Consider the following 20,588-nt stretch of genomic DNA (forward strand, 5'->3'; position numbering starts at 1 on the left):
CCTGGGTGCCTAGTAAATATTTGTTGGCCGAATTAAAGGGGTTTTGTAAGGGCAGCCTGCAAAGCATGGAACCTGGCAAATAGCTCTGCACTCCAGGATAGGTGGAGACCCCTGGGCGGTTCTCCTCCTCCTCTCCACCGCTGACCCTCCCCCACCCCCCCCAAGTCTGGGAGGACTTTGCCCCTTCCTTTCCCCACAGACTAGCATTCTTTGCCTGCCATTATCATCCTGTTAAACAGAGAGGCCAGTCAGGATCCATATGGATCACATTAACAATTGCTTATTATCTGGGCCCAGGCTGCCCCCACTCTCCACCCCTAGCTCCTGACTGCTGCAGTGGTTGGGCCCTTAGGAGCCCCACCTCCCTGCTGCCCCCACCCCCACCACTGGTCAACCAGGGAGAGTAAGGGACAGGCTGGACTCCCTCAACCTCCCTGTGCCTTCTCGAAGGACTTTGCTTTTTCTACATCTGGCTGGCAGTTAATAACTGCTTCACCCAATTTAATGAAAACCAGCACTCCCTGCAGGAGTGTGGCTCAGCAAGGTCCCAGGGTTATAGAAGGAAAAGATGGACTGAGGGCACCTGTGGTCTGCATCACTGAGAGATCTTGCCTTAGAGGAGGCAGAGGCAGAGGCTGTGTGTGTGTGTGTGTGTGTGTGTGTGTTCGCATAGGTGTGTGGCTGCAACCACTCTAGGCAGACCACCCAGTGTCCTGGGTCTTCTGACTCAGCTGAGGACTGGCACTGCTCCCTTCTGGGAGCTGGCAGGCTAGTGAGGGAGACAAGTCAGGAGAGATGCCGCAGAGCAATGTGACACTGGCTCCCATACTTTGTGCTGTGAAGAAGCAAGATATCCAAGCGTCTATTGGGGCAGTATCTGAGCTGACCTTGAAGGATAAAGAGTGGAGTTTATCTAAAGTGCCTACGTTCCAAGAGTACTAGGAATGGAATGGGCCTTCAAGATTACCCAATCTGGGGTCCATAACTTTTTTTTTTGATCTGTTGATGAATGATGAAAAATGGACCTCTACCACTTAACAAAAGATTTTGAATTCTGCTTCTGAGGATTCTTGGACACCCTGAAGTCCATGGAGAGCTAACACCAAGAAATCCTCACACTAGTCTAAGTCCTGATTGTATGCTGAGGGCAGAGCTGGACCTGTAGCCAGGTCTCTGGCCTCCACACTCAGTGCTGTCTTGAGCACTGTTACTGGCAGGAGGACAGATGGACCAATGGGCCAGAGGATCAGGAGGAGGTGTTGGGTCAGCACTTCAGTTGGCCCAACAGTGTCTAGGTCAGGTTTGGTCTAGTCACCTCACCTCCAAATCTGTTGCCTGGCAAGAGTATGTCTAGAGTTGTTTTGCTTTAGAATCTGCTTGTCCCCAGAGCAAGAAAGCAAGGGCTTCTTAGAGCATCTTAGTGGATCGTCAGTGCTTAACATTTATCAAACACTATATTTTACTTGTGAAATGGGATTAAGAATGGTATCTACCTTGTAAACCTTTATCATGAGGATTAAGTGATGTAGCAGTGGAGTTGGAACATCTGAGTTCTAGCCTTGAATGACTTGAGTCCTAAAAGGATCAGTCAGAAATGTAAGTAACCGTGTTCAGGGCTGTCATGGATGCTAACATTTTCTTGCTTGGGCCCATGACAAAGAGCAACCCGCCATAGGAACTACCCTGGAAACTTGCTGTCTTTTCCTTCAGTACTGGATGTAAACCATGTTGGCCTTTGTAGTTAATCCTGAGAACTTTGAGAGGAGTGGGGCATCCTTAGTGAACAAGAGAATTGGGCAGTGGCTGGGGATCAGTCTTTGTAAGGCTGTGGCCCTCACTTGGATTTATGAGGACATGTTCCCTACCTTAGGGTCCAAACCCTACTACTAATTAGGCATCATCACCACGGACAAGTCACCTACTTTGTTTGGGTCTTATTTCTAAACCTGCAAAATAGAAATATAAACATAATGAATGTTCATGACCTCAGGGGTGGCACAGTGGATAAAACATTGGATTGTCAGGCATGCAGTTCTGAGTCTGATCCCCAGCATTGCATGTTCCAGAGTGATGCTGTAGTTCTCTCTCTTTCCTCCTTTCTCTCCTTCCTTCTCTCTCTCTCTCATAAGTAAATGAAATGAATGTTAAAAAAATAGAGTTCAGAGGTGACAAGGACCCTGATTTCAAAGAGGTTCACATCTACTTTTGGTGACCTGCTCAGTGTCTTTTTACCTACTTCCCAGTATGGATCAAGGGAAAAAAAAATCAGTATGTGTGTGTGTATGTGTGTGTGTGTGTGTGTGTGTGTGTGTGTGTGTGTAAGTTCTGGTCCTGCAGCCCCAGAGGTGATACAGTGGTTAGTATTTTGGACCTAAAAGCATTTGGTCCTGAATATGATTCCCTAGCATCTGATATGCTGGAATTATATGCTGGTTCCCTCTGCTACTCTCTTTCCTTCTTTCATTTTAAAAAATAATATACATCTAATGAAACTTCTGCCTCACAGCATGATCGTTGTGTTTTTTTGTTTGTCTTTAATAGAGACAGAAAGATTGAAGCAGAGAGAGAATGAAGGAGACATAGCACTAAAACTTCTTTCATTGTGGTGGGGGCCAGGCTCAAACCTGACTTGCGTACATGGCAAGGCAGTATACCATCCAAGTGAGCTACTTTGCTGGCCTATCTGGGTCATCTTAAAAAAATTAAAAAAAAGATTTTGGGGGGGCTGGGAGGTGGCACACCTGGTTGAGCCTGCACGTTACCATGTGCAAGAACTCAGGTTCAAGCCCCTGCTCCTCATCTGCAGGGGTAAGCGCTGCAAGAGTTGAAGCAAGTCTGCAGGTGTCTATCTTTCTTTTCTCCATTTCCAAATCTCCGTCTCTGCAGGTGTCTTTCTCCATTTCTAAATTTACGTCCCTTCTAAATTTCTCTCTGTTCTATTAAAATAGAAAAAAAAAAAAGCTGCTAGGAGCAGTGGATTCATCGCGCAGTCACCAAGTCCCAGTGAGAACCCTGGTGGAAAAAAAAAAAAAAGAAGATTTGGTTAGTTTCATGCAAAAGAAAGACCAGCATGCTCACCTGGGGACCAAATCTGGGACCTTTGGGGTGCAAATCTTTTTTTTAATTTTTAAAAATTATCTTTATTTATTCGCTAGAAACAGCCAGAACTTGAGAGGGAAGGAGGAGATAGAGAGACACCTGCAGCCCTGTTTCACCACTTGCAAAGCTTTCCCCCTGCAGGTGGGGGTTAGGGGCTCGAACCCAGGTCCTTTCTCACTGTAACATGTCTCTCAACCAGGTGCGCCACCACCCGGCCCCAGAGTGCAAATCTTACATGCTATCACTATGTGGTTTCCTCTACCTTTTGTGGGTCACCTTGGAAGTTTCTCCAGTATAAAGCCAGGGTGTGAGGTGGTGGTAGGAGGTTCAGATCAAGGAGAGGAGAACCAGCTTGGATTCCTTAAGAGAAGAACCAGCTCGGATTTCTTAAGGTGGTGAAGGCATGCCTCTCACTACCCCATGTTATCTGGCAGACTCAGGCCCCCTGGCCCCCAGCCTGGTGCTAGATGCCAGAAGAATGGGTGGGAACAGGTGCATTTGCTCTTAGCAGACCTGGACCAAGCTTCTGCTGTGTCCCAACAGGGGTATAGGGCCCTTGGTGTACCCCTAAGCTTCAGAGGGTGCCCATCACCAGCCAAAGGTCAGGTTTCCCGGCCCCTTGAGACTCCCCATACAGGTACTGGACACCACTGAGTCAGACCTACATGACTGAGAGGGCCTACATGACCTGAGAGGGCCAGAGCACATTTGCTTTGCTTTGCCTCAGGCATGAAGTTTGGTCACACTCATCACATGACTGGCAGGGCCCCATGCCAGACCTGGTATTTTTTTTTTTTTTATCCAGGAAATCATTTGCCCAACAACTATCATTTTCTGGTGTGGTCTTACCTTTAAGGGGTTTACAAGACAGCTGGAGACCAGAAGCATGTGGGGAAGGCCTGTTCTCACCGATACTCCCGATGTAGAAGGGAGTCATGGAAGGTGCAGTATGCTGGGGATTAACAAACTCAGAGCTGGGGAGGGTGTGGGATGGGATTGAGAGGGAAAATGGTGAAAACACTAGTTGCCCCTGGGAAGGTACCCAGCTTTGCCATGAACACAATCCTGGTTCAAGCCACCAGCCCCCACAACACTAGTGTCTCTCTCTCCTTTTTTTTTTAAAAAAAATAATTTATTTTATTTTAATAAGAGAGAGATACAGAGACCAGGGCACTGCTCAGCTCTGGCTTATGGTGGTGCTGGGGACTGAAACTGGGACTTCAGAGCCTCCGGCATGAGTGTGTATTTGCATAACCATTATGCTATCTCTCTAGCCTATCTCTCTCTCTCTTTCTCTCTTTCTCTCTCTCTCTCTCTCCTCTCTCTCAGGTTATTTCTGGGGCTCTGTGCCTGCACTATGAATCTACTGTTCCATTTCCCCCATTTTTGTTGCCCTTATTGTTGGATAGGACAGAGAGAAATCAAGAGAGGAGGGGAAGACAGAGAGGGGAGAGAAAGATAGACACCTGCAGACCTACTTCACCACTTGTGAAGCGACCCTCCCTGCAGGTGGGGAGCCAGAGGCTCAAACCTGGATCCTTATGCAGGTCCTTGGGTTTTGCGCCATGTGTGTTTAATTGTCTGTACTGCCCAGCCTCCCATTTTTAATAGAGGGTAAAGGATAGAGACATAGAGGGAGCCAGAGAAGAGAGATACCTGCAGTACTGCTCAACCGCTCATGAAGCTCCCCCTCCTGCAGGTGGGGACCAGTGACTTGAACCCAGGTCCTTGAGCATGTTATGGATGCTTTACCAAGCGAGCCATCACATGGCCCCCTGTCTCTCCCTTTCTATCAGAAAAAGTCAGAGTGGTGAAGTCTCAATGATGAAAAAAATAAAAAGACTAGTTACTTGGCAACAGGGCCTCATATCATTGGTGAAGACCCAAGAGGTTGAGTTCCCCCAGGGAAGACTGTCAGAAGAAATTAATAGGAAACTGGGAAAGTCCACCTGCTACTGACAGGCCTATTGGACCCTGGGATACCACAGTAGGGGAAGACTTAGTCTTCTTTCCAAGCCAGAACAAAAAGCTGGTAGGATTTAGTTTATATTAAAAAAAAAAAATGTAGCCCTGTGTCCTGTGGTTCTACCACTCCCTGCCACTTTTCCAGCAGCAGAAAGGCTTCCTGGGAATGCTGGGAAATCAGCTCTGCCTCCAGTCAAGTCCCTTAGAGAAGAGCAGACACTAGTGACCACACCATGACCTCTAGGAAAGGGGCTTCTTTCTCAGTGTCCTGTGTCACTGGCCATTGCCCTATTTTCTCCCTTCCTTCCTTCCTTCCTTCCTTCCTTCCTTCCTTCCTTCCTTCCTGCATTCCTGCATTCCTGCATTCCTGCATTTTTTTCCTTTCTCCCTTCCTTCCTTCCTTCCTTCCTTCCTTCCTTCCTTCCTTTCTATTCTTCCTTCCTTCTTTTCTTCCTCGCCTCCAGGGTTATTGCTGGCCTCGGTGCCTGCACCATAAATCCACTGCTCCTGGGGGCTGTTTTTTCCCTTTTGTTGCCCTTGTTATTTTATTGTTGTTGTAGTTATTATTGTTGTTATTTCTGGATAGGACAGAGAGAAATGGAGAGAGGAAGGGAAGACAGAGGGGAAAAGAAAGATAGACACCTGCAGACTTGCTTCACTGCTCATGAAGCAACCTCCCTGCAGGTGGTGAGCCGGGAGCTCGAACCGGGATCCTCGCACCAGCCCTTGCACTTCGTGCCATGTGCGCTTAAGCTGGTGTGCTACCGCCTGACCCCCTCATTGCACAATTTTTCATACTGCAGTCCTTTGGAAGCTGGAATGTTGAGGTTTGAGCCCCTAATTAGAAAGGAGGGATCTGGGGAGGTCAGAGTTCAATTTGGAACTTTCTGGTAGGGATGACCCCAGAAAGCTGCAGTGAGGAGAGGAGGGGGCAGAGCCTTTAGCATGTTGAATTCATCTATAGACGGAGTGTCTCCCACCTGGTCACAGACCTGCAGGCCCAGATTTGATCCCATGAGGACCACTTAGAAATACACTTAGTTCCAGGGTCTGTGGCTGAGTTCGAGGGCAGCTTGGGGGTAAAGGGCTAAGGGGGCAGGAAGGTTGCCTTGGCTTTCTTTGCTGCCCAGTGACAATGAGAGCATCTGCTTCTGACACGAGTGCCAGAGAAGCATCTGGATGTAGCCTACCCAGGTCGATGTTACTATGTGACCAGTTAAGAGCCTCAGGTTGCCCCTTCTGTCACATGGGGGTGGCCCTTCTACCTCTTTCCTGGGGTGATTTCAAGGATTCAAGTATCAAGCACTTTGGGTAGGGCCTGGCACATGTGTGGGACCTCATACCCCAGCAGAAGGAATTGCTGTGGTAGTTCTGCATTTGCTCAGCATCCTCCTCTCCTGGTTTCTCTTTTTCTCCCCATTCTTGTAGTCTTACAGGTTGAGCAGGGGGAAACCCCTCAGAGATGACCCTGCCCACTAAGTCCAGGTAGACCGGCCAGGCTGCATAGCTGGAGTTACTCAGCTCAAGCACCCCTGAGGCTGGGAAAGGCCCTAGTTGGGCTGTTTGAGCCTGCTTCTGACTCTGCTCAGGCCTGGCCTTGCAGGGCAGTGTCTCCCTCCCCTTCACGTGGGGGTGGTAAGGAGGGTGGTAACAAGGATAAGGAGAAAAAAAAAAAAAAGAAAACAAGGGTAAGGAGCAGAGTATCACCCAAACTTTAAAGCTTAAACAGCTGACTCTAATCAAGCTCATCCTGACTATGAAGAGGGGAGTGGAGCCCAGGAGGGGTTGTTAGTCTCTTAGGCTTAGACCTAGCTCCCCAGGGAAGATGTGTACCTTGCCATTCTTGCAGCCTGGATTCAGGCTCTCAGTCTGGTATTATGGCCTGCTGGTTGGTCTCTCTTTCTCTCTTTCAAAAACCTGGCTTGGGAAGTGGTGAGAACACAGATGTGCAAGATCTTAGCTCTTAAAAAAAAGTTGGGGGGGGGGGGGTCGGGCGGTGGCGCAGTGGGTTAAGCGCATGTGGCGCAAAGCGCAGGGACCGGCGTAAGGATCCCAGTTCGAGCCCCCAGCTCCCCACCTGCAGGGGAGTCGCTTCACAGGCGGTGAAGCAGGTCTGCAGGTGTCTATCTTTCTCTCCCCCTCTCTGTCTTCTCCTCCTCTCTCCATTTCTCTCTGTCCTATCCAACAATGAATAGCGTCAACAATGGCAATAATAATAACCACAACGAGGCTACAACAAGGGCAACAAAAGGGGGAAAATGGCCTCCAGGAGCGGTGGATTCATGGTGCAGGCACCGAGCCCAGCAATAACCCTGGAGGGAAAAAAAAAAAAAGTTGGGAGTCGAGTGGTAGCTCAGTGGGTTAAGTGTATGTGGAACGAAGCGCAAGGACCAGCTTAAGGATCCCAGTTCAAGCCCCCGGCTCCCCACCTGCAGGGGAGTCACTTCACAAGTGGTGAAGTAGGTCTGCAGGTGTCCGTCTTTCTCTCCCCCTCTCAGTCTTCCCCTCCTCTCTCCATTTCTCTCTGTCCTATCTAACAATGACGATGACGTCAATAACAACAACAATAAAAAACAAGGACAACAAAAGTGAAAATAAATATTTTTTAAAAGTTTTCCCTTTGTGGTCTAGGTATGCTCTAATCCCCCTCCCAGCTTTATTGAGATCAAATCGACAAATAAGTGGGCCCATTATTTTGATATTTATTTCTTTTTGCCAGAACACTGTTCAGTTGTGATTTATAGTGGTATAGGGGATTAAATTTGGGGCCACTGAGGCCTCAGGCATGGCGCTCTCTCCCCAGCCCTCATTGTTTTGATCTTATGCACTGAAAGAGTATAGTTGAGAACAGGCCACAGAATTCCAGCTGCAAAAAGGACCTCTGACTGAAAACCAGTGAAGGACTTTGACTTCACTCTTCACCCTACACTCATGTGGGGCCCAATCCAGAAGGCCGAGGACCCCTGAGTAGAAAGTTATGAGGACACGGACACTGGAAGCACTGCTCCCCAGCTCCAGACGACAGCTTTGGCCTCGTCCCCCAGCATGTCTTTTCCCTGAAGCCCCAGAGCCTTGCCATGTCTGCCCATCTCTGGACTGTGGTCAAAGGAAGGGTTTGGTTCCAGCTAGGCTAAACTGTGGACTTTGTGCTTTAATGGCAGAGTAAATAATCTTTAAAATATCTTTACTTATAGCAAGAGTAAGAAAGTAAGAAAGCCCTCCAATGCAGAACTCTTCTTACCACCTGTGTATTAATGAAGAGTTTTGGAGGGAAAAGACAGGCTGGAAAGGACAGAACGAGGCTGCTAGGCTAGATAGCTACTGTGTAAAGGCCCAGCGGCAGGAGTATCTGAGCAGGGAGATGGGGTGATGTATTCAATTTAAGAGTCATGTCCACTCTAAGACCTTCAAATAGCAGGATAGACGTGCAGGGGGCTTGTTGAGGGAAGCCCAAAAGAGGACCAGCACTTGCCTCAGAGTCAAAGGCACTTAGTAACTTGGAAGCAACTCAGATGCAGAAGTAAGGAGAAAGATTCTGGGCACAAGGTCCATGTGGATCAAAGTCCTGAAAGTGTGCACTTGGATGCTCCAGGACATGGATGGATGTGACTGCAGGGGAGATCAGGGAGTGGAATTGTGGGTCTAAGGCTGGAGGGCAGGATGAGTGGACACACCTCTGCTGCCAGGCTCAAGAGGGTGGCTGTCACTCTGATTCATGGGCTGCTTGGATGGAAGGACCAGCCTGGTAGCCACATGGTGAAAAACTCGGAGGGCAGAGACAGTGATTTTAGGGCCAGTGGTGACAGGGCATGTGACAGCTGTGGGCCATTTTGGAGCATGGCCAGGTTGCCAAAGACCAACTGGATTGGAGGAAGCTGCCAGAAGTGAAGACATAAGGTCTGCCACCCCCAAGTTTCCAGCCTGGGAGAATAGATGGGCCCCGGACAAAGGTGCATTGAATCTGAGGTCTTGTCTGTACATTTGGGGGAGTTAAGGAGTTTTGCTTAAATCCCCAGATCTCCCTCAAAGATTCCCAGGGCCAGAGAGGTAGCTCACATTGTCTGCCTTGCCATAAATGTGAGCCGGGCTTGAGTCCTGGTACCACATGGGAGGTGCCATGGCTCTGGGGGAAGCTCTGATACTGTGGTATTTTCTCTTTGTGTCTATCTGAAAAAAAAAAAGAAAAGAAAAGAAAAGAAAATTATCCCTATAAAGTTGTCCTGGTGTGGTGGATTCTTAAGAGGGACCCAGAGGGACATGTGACCTGTTTCTAATTGGTAGAGGTGTGTGTTATGTATGTTAGGGGGAGCATGGCAGGGATCTGGATTCTTCCTCCTGCTGCCAGTGGCAGAGCTGGTGAGGCATGCCCAGCATGCAGGTCAGAGGGACCAGGGCTCAGGTGAAGACATGCTAGTGGTCCATGACTCAGACCACATTTGCAGTAATGGTGAGTCACCAGTCGCCCACCACAGCTCCTGCAGACCCCTTTTCCCTCCCATCAGTCTAGGGCAGGAGAGGGCCTTTCTCCTCTAGACTAGTGCTCTCCACTCTGGGGCTCAGAAGGTGCCTCAACGTAGCACTTTTCTGCTTGGAGTCTCTCAGACCCCTTGGGTCCTTTTGATCCTACAGAGTACCACTTCTTGCCCCAGAGGAAGCACCTAGCCAGCTCTTAAAAGCCATATTAGAACCTGCCCTGCTTATGCTACCTCAGCCCTGGTCCCCCTCCAGCTAATCTTCAGAGTGCCTTTGTGCCTGTGAGAGATGTTCCTCTTTAACACTAGAGAGACTGAGACAATGGTTCCACCTCCAGATGGAACCGTGAGCTTATGGACGTGGGGAAAACTCCAGCTCTGGGACAGTCTTTCAGGTTGATCTTTATTTATTATTATTTTTTGTCTGTATTTTTTATGAGAGAGGAAGAGAGGGAGAAGGAGAGAAAGATAGAGACTGAACAAGAGAGCACTAGAGCACTGTTCAGCACTGGAATATGGTGGTGCCAGGAATTGAACTTGGGGCCCTATTGCCTCAAGCATGGAACTCTGGTCTGCACTACTCCCTAACCCACCTTAGTTTTTAGATTCCTGCTGAACCTGAAGCCATCACAAATGGCTGTAAGCTGTGCTGGGACCCCCTGCAAGCAGCCAGGGACCATGAGGGAGGGAGGGAGAATGGAAGGCAAGTAAGTCCTAGTGTAGGTAAGTTATGCCCACAGGAGCAGCCTGCTGTGGGGGTTGAGGGAGATGGTGGAGACCAAGCTCCCAGTCTGCTTGGCCTTGGCTCCTGGCAGAGGACAGCCTGGCCTTGGGGCTCTCTGGAAAGCAGGGGCGGAGGGTGTTCCCTCTCTGTCACTGCTCTAGGAGTTAAGTCCATCCCTAACCTGTTCCAAGTGACTCAAATAGTGAGAAAAAAAGTGTGGCAAGTAGCTGCTGCCCTAGTACTCCCCAGTCTCTCAGACTCATGCACTGGCCTGCAGAATCTCCACTTGCTGTGCCAAGTCACTTCCAGTGGTCCGGTCCATGGGGGGAAGCAGGCCGGCCTGACTAACTGTTACTGGGGGCAGGTGACAGAGACTGGACCCTCCCCTCGGAGGCACTGTAGTTTCAAAGAGATTACTTGTTAACCAGAGTGCAGCTGCGGTCTTAGGTAGCTTCACTATACAGAACAAACACAACCTAGGCAGGTGAAGACAAATGGTGTTTTCTTTGAGGGAAGGGGAAGGAGTTATAATAAAAGGCTAGTTCTCCTGCCTGGTGTCTCCAGGGAGGTGGGATGGGGATAGAAAACTGGTCTCCCTGGTTTCTGACGTGGGGGTGGGTGGAACTGGGTGGGTGTGGGGGGTGGGAAGGGATCAGAACATTCCCTGACAGCTGGGGTGTTGGGAGGGGCCTGAGAAAACATAAAGGGGCTGTTAGAAATGGGGTTGGGGAGAGCTGGGAGCTGGGAAAGTGATCAGCAGCTCTAGTGAAGCTGAAGTTGGCCCCGGCAGCCCCCAGGGTAACAGGCAACTCTGGGGAGAAAAAGTTGTCATTCATAAAGGGCAGACAAAGATGACTTCTGGGGAGGTAACCCCCAAACGCAGCCAGATCACAGAGGACACAGAAGGCCCCCAAGCCCTGAGGCTGGATGCCTCCTATAGGGACCAGGGCTGGGACTGAGTCTGTGGATGACGGTGGGGACCCTCTGTCATGGCTCCAGTGCACAGCTCCCTGGGACCTTCTGCAGACATGGAGGAAACCCAAAAGCCACCCCCAGCCTTTTGGGATAGTAGATAGACTGTTTGATCAGTGAGTGTGTAAATTGGGATTTTATGGATCGCTTATTCCCCTGCTGGAGCTGGGGCCCCCAAATTCCTCTGTGTCCCAGAATGCTGTAGTCCTAAGCTTTCCCACTGGAAGGGGAGGGAGGACACCCTCCTCCCTTCGCTGCCTCCCCTGCTGTGTCTCCTCCCCAGGCCCAGAGGCTTTGTCATTGCAGGTTGAGTGGTTCAAATGTCCGAATGCACTCCCTGGGGCTGCTGGGAAGTGGGACTTAGCCTTCTGTGCTGTGATTGGCTGGAGGGTCCTTGGGTGGGGGGTGCATGGCAGCAGCTGAGAGAGAGAGAGAGAGAGAGAGAGAGAGAGACAGAGAGAGAGAGACAGAGAGACAGACAGAGAGAGAGAGTATAGGATCAGTGTGTGCAAGCTCACATCCGTGCACTTGTGTTTGTGTAGGCACAAGTGTGCCTGTTGGGGTGGGGGCTGGTGAGGGGATGTCCATCTTTCTCAGACCAGTGGGCAGAAACAAAGGATAGGCATCTAGACTGGGACAAAGATCATGCCCAAAACAAGTCAGGTCCTTACCTGTCAAGCTGGTTAGGGAGCCTGCTTGATGTAGCAGGAATTATTCTGTGTGTGTTCTATGAGCGGATGAATCAAATTTATTGATTTGTGAGAAAAAGAGGGAGAGAGAGAACCAGAACATCACTCTGGCACATGTATTGTCAGGGACTGAACTCAGGACCTCATGCCTGAGGGCCCAACTTTTTGTCCACTGTGTTCGCTGTGCTACTTCCCAAGTGACTGCATTTTTATTTTATTTTATATATTTAGTTATTATTTATAGAGGCAGAGATTGAAAGAGACCAATGGTAGCAGTGAAGTTTCCTTCAGTGTGGTAGGGCTGGGCTGGAACTTGGGTGGTGAGCATAGCAAAGCAGCACACTATCCAAGTGAGCTATTTTGCTAGCCCTGTGACTGACTGCTTTTTAAACTGAGGTTGTTATCTGCTAGAAGAATCCAGTGGCCCTCTCCCCTCACTTGAGCCCTGGTCTGGTCTGCACAAGGCTGTATATGAGAGTCTGGCTAGGCCTTAGGGGACACAGCTGTGACCCCTGGACGCTGTTACCACTTGAGAGTGCTTTCACTGTGGTCACGTTTCTCCCTCTGTGGGCCCCCATCTGTCCTCAGGATTTGATGAGGATGAGGATGATAGGTCAGAGGGGAAGGAGTGTTGAGCAGCTGATGGGGGGAGGGAAGGCAGCACAGCCCAAAGGACCAGATGACAAACTGCCCTGTCCCACTGTCCTTTCCTTCAGCCCGCCCCTCCTTTCATTCTCAGAGCTCCTGACAGCAGGTTGGGCGACTAGATGGGTGGGAAGGAGCCGGTCCAGCAAGCCCGCTCTACCCCCTGGTCCCCAGGACAACTGGAGCCCAGCTTGGGGATCCCAAGGAAAGGGCATTGAGTGCTAAGGATGTCTACCAGGCGACCTAAGAATCAGACTCCAACTTCAAGAGAAAGGAAGCTCGGAGGCTTCACGGAGGGAAGCACCTGGGTACATCGCCAAGCACAGTTGGGCTCAGAGAGAGCCGCTGTACACTCTTCTCTCTGAGGCTGGGAGTGTCCTGTGTCTGTCCAGTCCATACAGTAGCCTCTGCCACACAGGACTGCCGAGCACTCAGAATGTCACTGGTGCTGTCGAGGAACTGAAATTTTAATTTAATTTTAAAAAGATGTATTTAGTTATTTTATATGGAGGTCGGGGGAGAGGTGAAGGCACTGCTCAGTCATATGAGGTGCTGGTGCCTCATGAAGGAAACCACTCTACTGGCTAAGCCATCTCCCCAGCCACTACTTTTGTTGTTTTCAGTCTAGGACACATTACTAAGAAAAAATTGTGGGAGTTGGGTGGTAGCAAGCGAGTGAAGCACACGTGACACAAAGTGCAAGGACCGGTGTAAGGATCCCAGTTCGAGCCCCTGGCTCCCCACCTGCAGGGGAGTCGCTTCACAAGTGGTGAGGCAGGTCTGCAGGTGTCTATCTTTCTCGCCCCCTCTCTCTTCCCCTGTCCTATCCAATAAGAAATGGAAAACCTGGCCTCCAGGAGCAGTGGATTCACAGTGCAGGCACTGAGCCCCAGCGATAACCCTGGAGCAATAAATAAATAAATAAATAAAAGACTTAAATTAAAATTTAAAATTATCAAATCTATTTTGGTAGAGCTGAAACCTTGAGTACATATGATTCCACTGCTCCTAGCTTGACTTTTTCATTTAGAGAAAGAGAAGGAGAGAAAGGGAGCTATTGAGGTTTTTTTTGTTTGTTTGTTTTTTAATTGGGGTAGGGGAAGACACACAGTGAGAGAAACCACAGCACCAAATCGTCCTTCAGTGCAGTGGGGGCCAAACTCAAACCTGGGTCCTATGCATGTCAAAGCAGAACACTATCTAAGTGAGCTATTTCACTAGCCTGCTAGTGTGCTCACTTGTGAAACTGGAGTTTAAGTCTGGGGCATGGTAAGGCATTGCCTCCCAGGTCAGCTAGTTCCTTACCCTTAGTTTAAGTGTAGTTAGCTATTTGTGTGAACAGCTGCCCTTTGGGCTGCACAGGAGTGCAGGCAGTGTTTATGGGGTCAAAGTTAAGCTCTTGGGTGTACATCCTCATGGTCACCCCTCCTCATGGTTGTGTGGCCCCCGGTATGGGTCAGGTGCACTGAGGGAGTCATCCACTCCTGTGGGGATGCTGAGCTACCCTTTGAGAAGTTCCAGGTTGCCAAGGGACCAGACATCCAGAGACAGACCCACAACACAGGCTGGGAAAGTTGTGGCTGAAGCAGTGTCTGCACAGAGCATTTTGGAACCTCCTTGAGGGTATCAATCTTAGAAGGCTTTTTGTTATTCATTTTGACTGCAGCATTGCTCAGCTCAGGCTTATGGTGGTGTGGGGGATTGAACCTGGAACTTCTGAGCCTCAGGCGTGAAAATATTTAGCATAACCATTGTGCTGTCTCCCCCCACCCCCTTCTTAGGAGGTTTTTTGGAAGAGCAGTGGAAGGGGCAGGTTTGGGCTGGAGCTCAGCCTGGAAATCTATCCCTCTGAGAGCCCTGGGGCCAGATACATGGCCAAGGTTGTGGTAAGGAGGAGGCTGGCAGAATGGTCTGGAAAGTCCCAACTTCCTCTCTTGGTATGATTTGGGGGGGGATTCATTCTCCCTCTCCCAGCTTCCATTTCCTCCTCTGGAGTGGGGAGGCTGTCAGGGGGAAACTGGAATGGTAACTAAGAACATTCTTTGCAATTACTAGAAGGCTGGGGGATAGGGGAGGCTTATTCTCAAGGGTGTTGGGCTCCTAGCCTGGCCTCTCAAGATGACAACAGATGGCCACAGCTTGATTGTGGCCCTGACCGCGGACACAGGCCAGGATATCTGCACTGTCCCCTCCCCCAGCACAGAGTGTACACACACAGCAACAGCCCAGATGGGGGCCACTTGGTCAGCCTCACTCAGGCTGACCTCCTGCTGTTTGGCATTTGACATATGAGGAGTCCAGGGCGAGAGCACACCCCCACCACCACCATCCCCAGCCCAGAGAGGAGCCAGACTGGCGGGGAGGCCTCAGTGCCTTGAGAAAGCAGGATCCCAAGGGCCCTGATCTCTTTACCATGTGTCCCCTGGCCTTTGATGGGAATTCCATTGCCCCTTTTGTCCCCTCCCAGAGGCTGGGGGTGGGGTGGAGGGTGGAGGAGAGGGATGATTAAAAATTTAAAAAATGAGGCCAGGTGGGTCCCTGAGGGCTGGGTATCCTTCAGTGCCAGTTAGATCAAGACTGGGTGTGCTCTCCAGGGCCCTACCCCACTAGGGAAAGATAGAAATGGGTTGGGAGTGTGGATCAACCTGCAATGCCCATGTCCAGCAGAGAAGCAATTACAGAAGCCAGAACTCCCACCCTGTGAACCCCATAAAGGATTTTGGTCCAGGAGAGCAATGTTAGGGAAAGATGACAAGAGGTCTCTGAACTTCAATTCTGTCAGGACCCAGAGAGAGAAGAGGGAGAAAAGGAAGACATGTGGAAGTAGTGAAAGGTGTAGGTGTGACTTAGAAAGGAAGAGAAGGCAGGACCATCGAAAATATGGGCACATACATATAAATACGGACAGTTATAGAAATAATAGTCGACCCCTATCTGTGACCTTGGGAGAACTTCTGCAGTTTCCAATGGAGGGAATGGGGACACAGAACTCTGGTGGTGGGAAAAGTGCAGAATTATACCCGTTATCTCATAATTTTGTAAATCAACATTAAATCACTAATAAGAAATTGAAAAAATAATATAACTATAATCAAAGAGATTCCCTGAAAGAACTGAGAAGCCCTTTGCTTAGAACTTTAAATATACCACAGTTTTGGTAATCATCTATTGACATTTTTATCTTTCTAAGTAAGTAAATATAGTTAACTGAAACTGGGAAAAGACTGGGTGTTTCCTTGGGAGCCACAGACACAAGCTCTCCTCATAGCCACTCCTCCCCTTTCTAACCCTGAAGTTATTCTCTGACTTTGTGTCTGTCTTGTCACCCTCACCATCCCATGTGTGCTCAGTTTAGGCACCCTGACTCTTTTTCCTTTTCTTTTCTCTTTCTTTCTTTCTTTCTTTCTTTCTTTCTCTCTCTCTCTTTCTTCTTTCTTTCTTTCTCCCTCTCTTTCTTTCTTTCTTTTTGCCTCCAGGGTTATTGCTGGGGCTCAGTGCCAGCACTATGAATCCACTGCTCCTAGAGGCTATTTTTTCCATTTTATTGAAAAAGACAGAGAGAAACTGAGAGAGATGGGGGGACAGAGGAGAGAGAAAGACACATGCAGACCTGCTTCACTGCTTGTGAAACATCCCACCTGCAGGTAGGGAGCCAGGGGCTCTAACTCAGATGCTTGTGCTGGTCCTTGCGCTTAGTACTATGTGTACTTAACTGGATCCACCACCACTGGCCCCCTGCTCCGATTCTTTATGTGAACACAGAGACAACTCCAGCCTCTTTTTTTTTTCCCTCCAAGGTTGTTGCTGGGGCTTGGTGCCTGCACCACAAATCCACTGCTCCTGGAGACAACTTTTTTCCCCTTTTTGTTGCCATTGTTGTTTTATCGTTGTTGTGGTTATTATTGTTGTTGTTGTTGCTGGATAGGATAGAGAGAAATGGAAAGAGGAGGGGGAGAAAAAGATAGACACCTGCAGACCTGCTTCACCGCCCGTGAAGCAACCCCCCTACAGGTGGGGAGCCAAGGGCTCAAACCGGGACCCTTAGGCAGGTCTTTGAGCATTGTGCCATGTGTATTTAACCCGCATTACCGCCCAACCCCCCCTTTTTTAAAGACTAATTTACTTATTAGCACAAGAAGAGAAGGAAAGAGCCAGAGCAACACTCTTGCACACGTGATGCTGGAGACCAAACTCAGGACCTTGTTTGAGATTCCAACAATCTAGCCACTGTGGCAACCCCATCTCCACCCTGGCTACCGAATCTAGGCTGGAGAATCCTAGATGGTCAAGGTCATGAGTGCACAGGCCCTCAAGGAGTTAGTATGGAGTGGGAAGAGGAGGTTCTAATCTCAATAGGGATTAGAGGGGAGGAAATAAAAGGAAGGTAAAGAAGCTGAGAGAAGTCCTCAGGCCTGGTGGACAAGATTCAAGAAGGCTGTAAGGATCAACTGAGTCCAAAGCAGCTAAGCTGAGGGCTGACCATGGGATTTAAGGATAATGCCACCCCAAGGGTAGCTGGACTGTAGCTGGGAAAGCCTGATTGGGAAGCGTTCCACAGAGAACGCAAGGGCAGGACTCAGAAATAGTAATTTAGGCAACTTTGAAGCTGCTTTTTGTTTTGGTAAAAGGAAGCAGTAAGCAACAGGATCTAACTGAAGTGGCATCAAAAGATTATTTTGGGTTTCTGTTCCCCCCACCCTCCCCAGGATAGGAGCAATAACAGCCTGTCTGTAGGCTGATGAGAATGATCTAGCAGAGAGGAAGAAAGCGATTATGCAGGATAGGAGAGGTCATGATGATGTCACTGAGTGTTGGGAGGGCTGGAACTTCACCTTACCCAAGAAGCTCAATAGGTCAATTAGAAATTAATTTTTTTTTAAGTTATTGGGAGTTGAGCGGTAGTGCAGCAGGTTAAGCACAGGTGGCTCAAAGCGCAAGGACCAGCTTAAGGATCCTGGTTCGAGCTCCCAGCTCCCCACCTGCAGGGAAGTTGCTTCACAGGTGGTGAAGCAGGTCTGCAGGTGTCTGTCTGTCTTCCCCTCCTTTCTCCATTTCTCTCTGTCCTATCCAACAATGACATCAGTAACAACAACAATAAACAACAAGGGCAACAAAAGGGAATAAAAAAGAAGTCAATTATTGCTGGAGCAGCTGAGTGGGCTGCACGAAGAAGGCAGGACTTGCCCTGGTCCTTGAAGGAGGGGTAATAAGCTCCTTAGCAGAGAGAGAGAGATGGCATGAGCAGAGGTCTGGAGAAACAGGGGTGATTTTTTCTAGATATTAGAATTTATAATTGCCAGGACTTCACAACTCTTTATCTCTCCATATACATATATGAATATATATGAAGAATCTATATAATGTTGACAGAAAGATGCCACAGCACCAAAGCTCCCCTCCCCAGTGCTATGGGGGCTGGACTGAAACGTGGGTCAGGTGCACGGCAAGGCAGTCACCTTACCAGGTTAGCTATCTTGCCAGACCTTCTAGGTTTTTCTCTAGGCCCCCTGCATGGAAAGGTCTGTAATGTCCAAAGACAGTAAACAGAGCAGCTGAGCAACTTGCCCCCAAATATGAAATGAGCCCAACATTGCTGCTCTTGGATCAAACTTGGGACCTCACAGCTGAAAGTCCACTGCGTATCCACTGTGCCGCCTTCCCCTCTTCTCTCTCCCCTCATCCTCTTTCATTTCCTTTCTCTTCCTGTTCTTTCTTTTGACCAGGAACACTTACTGCCTCCTCTTCCCTGTTAGATGACAGAGTCCTCAAGGATAGGTCACAGTTTGACCCTATCTGTTCTGCTAACAGCTGATGCTCTGTGTCTGAACACTGACAGCGCCATGCAAGTGTTAGTTGGTGGCTGGAAGGCAGGAGGTTGTTCTGAGACAGAGTACCTGCAGAAGGTGGCTTGCTTTTTTTTTTTTTTTTGCCTCCAGGGTTATTGCTGGGTCTTGTGTCTGCACCATGAATCCACTGCTCCTGGAGTCTATTTTTCCCCCTTTGTTGCCCTTGTTTTATCGTTGTTGTGGTTATTATTGTTGTTATTGATGTCACTGTTGTTGGATAGGACAGAAATGGAGAGAGGAGGGGAAGACAGAGAAGGGGAGAGACAGACATCTGCAGACCTGCTTACCCTAGCCGTGCTAGGTCCTGTGTCACCCCTGGAGGGTCCCAAGGCAGGGTTTGGAGGGGTTAGCTGTACCAGGGGCTCTTGGTCTGAGGGAAGAGGTCCCTCTATGGCAGGTCCAAGGTCTGTGGTGGACTTCAGAGCCCATTCCTAACCCCCTCCTTTCAAAATGTGTGGAGATGGGACTGGCATGAGGGAGCAGGGCCCAGAGGTTGGGGGGAATAGTTCTGTCCAAGCTCTGCCAGGCGGCCAGAGACCCCCTGGGGCACCAGTTGTGAGCAGGAGACAAAAAGCCTGGGACAAAAGGCCTGTGGGAGCCTTGGTGAATAGATTAATGAGATTTCCATGCGAGGCTCCACAATGGGATTCTCCACCCCAGCCCCTTTGTCCCATGCTGAGATAATGGAGCTGGCCCAGGAGGGCTAAAGGCCCCTTCTCTACTCAGGCCTGGAGTGACCATGCAGCTGCCCTCCTCCTCTGGTCCAAGTCTGTCCTGTCCAATCCCTCCCATGGAGGGTGAGGGAATTCTGATTCCCAGAACTGCTAAACCTCAGAAGGGATGTTATCCACCCCCCCCCCAGAGATTAGTTGGGGGGGGTGTTTGACACTGCATGGTGGGGGTCCCTTGCCACCACATCCTGTATAAAATTTACTCTAAAGACTTCCTAGTGAGAGATCCACCAACTGATTGTCTCTTTTGACGACTGAGAGTGAAGACTAGGCATCTTGCTCATGGTCATACGGTGACAGCTTGCTGCCCCCTGTGGGGGGGGGGTGCAGAGTGAACAGAAGCACACCCGTGTCTGTCCTTTACTCTTGCACTGCTTGGCTGCACAGCTTTACAGCCCTCTGGGCGCACCCCCCACATGGGGCCATGCTGTGACACCAGCTGTGCAGCCCATAGTTTAACTCAGTTTTGACACTACCTCATGGAGGTGGCATCAGCTTGCACGGGCTATCCCACATCAGATGTCAGCTGCAAGTCCAGACTGTCACCTGTGCTTCTGATTCACTAGTTACACAAATTGGAGGCTTCTGCAACTTGTCTCACCTTGTCCCACCACCTTGTTAGACCTCAACCAAGATAAAACAGCTTACTCACCAGATTACCACTTTACTGTGAAAGACTATAGTTTGGGGACAGTGAGGTGAAAGAGACAGAGAGGGCAGCGTGTGATGGAAAGGAAAGGGTGGCTATGTCCTGGCCCTTACTGGGGTGGGTGCTGCTCTCCTAGCGCCACTGTGTGTTCATCTGTCACAAGCTCTCCAAACCTATTTTTCTTTCTTCCTCTCCCTCTTTCTCCCTCCCCCTCCACTCCCCCCCACCCCCCATCACTACTTAGCTCTAGTTTATGGTGATGCCAGGGACTGAGCCTGGGACCTGTATCTCAGACTGAAAGTCTGTTGCTCTCTCTCTCTGGCCCTGGGAGTGAATCATTTCATGGACATGATTAAATTGGTGAATGAACTCAAATTTCAACTTCTCTGTCTTCCCTGGAGGTAGGTGGGTGGTACTAAATCTTCTAACCCCCTAATCTTAGCTGGTTCCCTTGGCAACCAATCCCCAACTTCAGGTTACCTAGGACCTTTCCTAAAATTACTTGCTTATGTAAACCCAGGTGTGTTTGAAAGCTTTTTGTTATGAGTAGCCAGAATACCCAAGCTATGAATAACAAGATACCCATTTCAGTTTGATCTCTGACGCTATTTCAAGAAACAGGGAAAAGAGACCAGATACTATAAAATGCTCAAACTTCTCCTTCTCCCTCTGTGCCTGGGATTCAACCCAGGGCAAGTGCTATGCCACTGAGCTACATCTCAGACCCATTTCTTTTTTGCCTCCAGGGTTATCGCTGGGGCTTGGTGCCTGCACTACGAATCCACTGACTCCTGGG

General features: G+C 49.4%; 1 protein-coding gene across 2 annotated transcripts in view; it reads left to right on the forward strand.

The window, feature by feature from the left end:
* FIGNL2 (fidgetin like 2) overlaps window positions 1–20,588 on the forward strand; it is a 35,147-nt gene that overhangs the window by 2,724 nt on the left and 11,835 nt on the right. The window lies entirely within an intron of this gene.

The sequence above is a fragment of the Erinaceus europaeus genome, chromosome 7, assembly GCF_950295315.1.
Source record: "Erinaceus europaeus chromosome 7, mEriEur2.1, whole genome shotgun sequence".
Taxonomy (NCBI): domain Eukaryota; kingdom Metazoa; phylum Chordata; class Mammalia; order Eulipotyphla; family Erinaceidae; genus Erinaceus; species Erinaceus europaeus.